The following is a 6,000-nucleotide window of genomic DNA, read 5'->3' as shown; positions in this document are numbered from 1 at the left end:
CTTATTATTTTTGTTTATGAACCGGCAAAATTGACTCCATATGGCCGGCCAAAGTATATGAATCTATAATAAAATATAATACATACTTTTTATATATTTATTCAGCTGAATAAGAGTCGGATTAAATTGATCAGTTGGATTAATTAGTTTGAGAGTCGATCGATGTATTGATTCGAACAAAAAGATTGAATTAATCTTTTAATAAACTATTCAAAATCGATAAAAAATCGAAATTCGAGACAAAAAGTCGACAATTGAACTAGTTGAACCGGATTATAAATTTTAATTTTTTTATGGGAAGGGATTCATGTTTTACACCATTTCATGATTTTTTTTGTATGATTAATATTTTAATGATACAACCATCATATTTCACATTTCACTTATATAAATCGTGCACCTCAAATTTGACATAAATAAAAATTTTCTAACTATTTATTTTATGTAAAAATTCAACCGTTTAATCAATAATAATATTTATAGTATTTTAGATTGATATGATAGAGATCTCGGATCGGTTAAAAATTTATATGCATAATAAATACAATTATATCAATAAATATAGCAGTTGGGTCGTGAAAATTTTAAATATACAGAAAATGTATGGAAGGGTATAAAACTATTTTTATTTTACACTGATGGAAATAGATCCTCCATATATTTTTATTACTTTTAAATTATTTATTTAGTTATTGTTTGACCAGTTGTGAAACCAATTTTGTGTTAAAATAGTTCTAATTGAATTATTATTATTTTAAAGGAGCCATAAATAATATTTTCTATTTAACCAAAAGACTAAAAGGGTTAAATTGAATAATTAAAATTTTGAAGGGGATAAACAAAATTATACCATTAAAGCAATGCCAAGGCCCCAACATGAGAAAGTAACATAAATACAATTAAATAAGTAAATGCACTAAAATCTACACAAAACGAATTATTCTTATATTAAGATTTATATAAAATTGAATCGCGCGTGATGGCATGATGGTTAAGCGTGTTCCTTGCTGTAGGTGTGGTTTGGGTTTGAGTTACGCTAATCGTGTTTGTTGTTTGGGCTTTACTCTATTATTATAACAGAGTTAACATTTATTGTTAAAATTCAATCCTCGCCCTGGAAATGGAGCATCAATATCTACTCCCTTAATGGACTTACAGAATACAAAAGATTAATTACTAAACTTGCTCCGATAGATACCTTATTGAAATTTGATTTATTTATTACACTCATCCTTCGTTTTCTATCTTTTAACCTTTTCCATATATAAAATAATAATAATTAAAGCCCTCAAAAACAACCAACTCTACTGATTGCTTGGGGACACCTCTAAATGGTAGGGTATAGGTTTTAGACAAATCTTATCTCGTGTGTCACGTGCAACTCACAATCACCTTTAAAAATAATTTAAACAATTCCATAAATCAATTAAATTATTTTTAAAAAAGGTCAAAATGCGTAGTTAATCCATATACTTTGATAAAATTTGATATTTTGTCCCTGCATTTACTTAAAAATTAAGATCTATTTTCTTAACTTAAAATCCTAGTCTAATCATTAAAGTTATTTGTATTTTCTTTAAATTTTACCAAATTGACAAGTTGATTAGGTTGCTTTCATCTGATGTGATATGCGATTAAAGAAAAATAAACACATTTAAGTTGTTAGATTTAACGAAAACTACCAATGATGATAATGATTGGATTAAGATTTTAATTTGAGAAAAGTATTAACTTTAAAGTACAATGACTAAATCTCGAAATTTTCAAAGTACAGGGCTAGTTGCGTATTTTAACTTTTCTGGAAAAATAACTTTTAATAAATTAGAAATATTCTCACTATCTAATTATAAAGTCTGATCTCAATATTCTCTTCCAACTTTTGTGTTGTAATTTGGATAATTTATGAGATTAGTTTACTTACTTTTCAGAAAAAATATTGTGAAATCACACCATAATTATTATTATTTTAAAAAATAACAATAATTATTTAAATAAAATAAAAATAAAAATGGGGACAAATCCTTCACATGTACAACATCTTGCTATTTGTACAACATGATTGTCTTCTTTGACCCACCAACTTCACGTGATAAAGAATTGTTTATGGATAGGATCAAATTGAATTGAACTAAAATAATTTTTGAGAAATTAATATTTAAATCCATGTTATTTAAGGTGCTAAATGAGAGCTTTACAAGTGTTGGCAATTGAATTAAATTTCAAGGTTAGATAACAAATTAGTCTAACATAAATTTTAAAATTATTTTATTTAAAATAAATAACTCTTTTTATTTTCCTTCAAACAAATTTCCATCTAAATAATCAACACTTCACCGAAAATAAATATTTCTAAATTTTCAACCCCATTTTTAGGCTTTTTATTACAATATTATTCTTAATTATTTTTCAAACTTGTTGATATAGAGTTCAACAAAGTAGAAGCTAACGAGGAGATAGTGATGGTTTTATGAACATCGGTTCATTTAAAAAAGTCGAGAGTTAGACAGTAACAAAATGATAAGTTGATTGTTTGAATTTTGAAAGAGAACGATTGCTCAAAGTAACTTTAGAATATTTAGAAAATCACCCCTTCTTCCTCAGTAAGAAAAATATTTATAAGAGAGATTCACTTGTTCATTAGTATGGCGTGGTAGGATAAGCATTCAGTCTCGCCAAATACATAAAGAATATTCATAGGCGTATATTATGAGATATTATCGGTATGAGACTTAAATGAACGCCTCATCAGATCAAGAGTATATTCACACTTGAGAGGTGTTCTCACCTAACGCTCAACCTTGATAATGGGAGGGTGCCGCTCCTTTACTCCGAGAGAGTGGTCTGATTGAACATCTCATTCGGCAATAGTCAATAGTAGGTCAACTCTGTTTAAGAACTTGACACGTTTTCACATGATAGAGATACATAACAAAATTATTATATTTTTTGGAATTAAAAACATTTTTTTTACTTATTTCGAGATTTACAATTCTGAAATTACTGTAAAATTCAAATACAATCATTTTCAATCCAATTAGGATTAGAGAGGAAAAAAATAGAGTCTATTTTGAACTTGTTGGAAAAATATTATCCATTATAAAACATTTTGGTGGTAAAGTAAATATAATAAATTTGTATAAACGTGATAAGTATTTGTGTTCTTCACAAAATTAAATTTTAGTCCTTATATTTTTATTTTTTGCAATTTAGTTAATCTCGTTTTAGATTTCAAAATTTAGGTATAATTGTTAACTGAATTTCTATTTTGGTTAAAATTGTTGATGTGATATTTTGAAATAATAAAATACTAACTCATTAGGCATATAACTAAAATAATGACATCATGATGAACTTGAATTTAACAAAATAATTTTTATAATATTAATAATTAGACCTAAATTTTAAAATCTAAAAATAAAATAATTAAATTATTTAAGCAATTAGGTAAGATTTTAGATTATTAGAAAAGGTAAGGTTTATTACGAATTAGTTTTTAATGTCTCTCGTGAAATCATCACTAAACATTTTCAATTTTTTTAAGAAAAAGTAACACATATCAGCGTTGCAATAAAATCATTATATCTTTTGAAAAGTTGTCCACTTTTCTAAATAATATAAAATTTAATATAAATTTCTAATATTTTTTCTAATTGATGTATTAAAAAACCGAATAATTAAAAAATTGTAAAATAAATTATTTATATTGTTTAAATATTTGCTGATATTAAATTTCATATTTAAACCCGAAAAATTTGCTCTTCTAAGCTCTACCTAATAAAATAAAGATATTGATATTAAGTCTCAATTTAAATCCAACGAATCCGTTCCTCTAACCAATGAAAGTAATATGGAGGTCTTTTGATGAAAACATAAAAGAAAGAAAGTAATATGGAGGTCATTATATTAGAAATTAGATTGTATTTTTTCCTTTTACTTAAAAATGGACAAATTAGTCTCTATATATCGAACAAAGAGCAAATTGATCATTTGATTAAAAGTTCTATCCAATTCTATTGTTAAAAATTGGTCTTTATACGTCAGCATGAGCCACGTCAATTTTAATAGTAGAAATTGATGAATTTTTGATAGAAATGATCAATTTACTCTTTGATCTAATATATATGGATCAATTTACCTATTTTTTAATAAAAGGCAAAGACATAATTTGAATTGTAGTACAAGGAACTCTGTGATACTTTTTAAAAAAAATATTATATATTTTATTGATTAAAAATATAAAAATATATAATGTTTAAAATGTTTAAAAATATTTTTATAAAATTCTAAAATATATAATTATAAATTTAAAAATATTAGAATAATATATAAAATTGAAAATGTTAAAAAATAAAAAATAAATCTTTAAATTTCAAGTAATTGTAAAAAAACTTCAAATTTAAATGCTTTTTTAGAAATTTATAATTATATATTTTAGAATTTCATAGAAAAATATTTTAAACTTTAAAAATTTAAATTTTTTTACATTTTTGTAATAATACCATTAATTTCAACTAATTTATTTTCAATTATTTTTAAAATTATATTTTTCTAGATTATATATATTCTGAATTTTTATATATTTATTTCCATTTCTATAGTGTATATTTTAATAAAAGAAAATATTTATTGTTTTACATAAAGATGTCATGTGACACTTTATAATTGACTATAACATTTTTTAACTTCTGTAAAAAAATTAATTAAAAAAAAACTTTAGATACCAAAATAAATAATGTGTAAACTTTAGAGTCCAAATAGATAATTAAGCCTTAAAAAGACAAAACAACAAAGCGTGGAATAAACTGGTTGGGCAAAGACAGCAGCTGCCACTTTTGATCCATTTGTTGTTAAAAAATTATTCACCATTTTTTTTTTGGTCTATTTTGAATGATTCTTTCATTTGTCAATTAAACAATAAATTAACAAAAAAAAAAAGGATTTTGGGAGAAATTTAAATTATGGCATCGCACCCAATATTTTGTGTGGAGAGAGTGTCAGCGTTTTTCATCAGAAATTTCTGGATTGAAAACGACTAAAAATGACACCTAATACTACCACGTGTGATTTGATTTGATTGTTAATTAGTTTCTTAATTAATATGCTAATATTGTTTCGATTGTATCGCTCTTCTTAGGATTAATGTAATTTTTGGTCCTTCAATTTAACAATTGATTCATTTTAGTATCTGTATTTTTTATTCATTTTGGTACAATAATTTGATAACAAGGTCCTTTTTTTTTTAAATATATTCTTGTTGAGGGTAAACCGGCTCCTTCAAAATAAGTAGTTTGTCGGGCAATTGGTTAGACCCCCAACAACTAAAGATATGATCCTTGTATCAGGGTTTTGTCCGCGGCCTTTGTGGAGAGTCGTGTGTGTTGAGGGAGGTGCTCGGTTGGTGGAGATATAACCTATAAGACTTGATAAATGTGTTACTATAGGGTCAATGAATAATAATTGAGCTACTTGGTTGTATTTCCACCACCTGAGGCGTCCCATTTTGTGAACCATATACTACTTTCTGCGAAGGCCGAGGACAAAACCTCGACATGGTGACAATACTTTTGATTGCTGCCGGCTTGATCAACTGCTTGGCAGACGGCATTTCAATGATTTCTCTTGAAGGAGTTGACCCATTCTGAACTGTCTTTAAATTTTTAATTGATGACGTGCAAGGGCGGAGCCAGGGGTTGGTAGGGGCCTCGCCCCCCCTAAAATAGAATAATTGACTTTTAGTCCTTTTAAATTTATGGACTTTAAAATTAGTATATAGTAAAATTACAATTTATCATATCCAAATGACAAAAGTTTGATTTAGTCATTTAAAATTTATAAAAATATAAGCTATTAAAAAAGTAAAATTACATTTTTGCTATCGTAAAAATATATAACTTAATTCCGACCCTCCCAAAAAAATTTCTCACTTTGCCCTTGATGACGTGGTACAATTTCAGAATGTTACCTCATTAAATTTTGACCCAATCTAGATTTAGAGACCAA

This window comes from Gossypium raimondii, chromosome 8, assembly GCF_025698545.1.
Source record: "Gossypium raimondii isolate GPD5lz chromosome 8, ASM2569854v1, whole genome shotgun sequence".
Taxonomy (NCBI): domain Eukaryota; kingdom Viridiplantae; phylum Streptophyta; class Magnoliopsida; order Malvales; family Malvaceae; genus Gossypium; species Gossypium raimondii.
Note: the sequence above shows the minus strand (reverse complement) of the source record.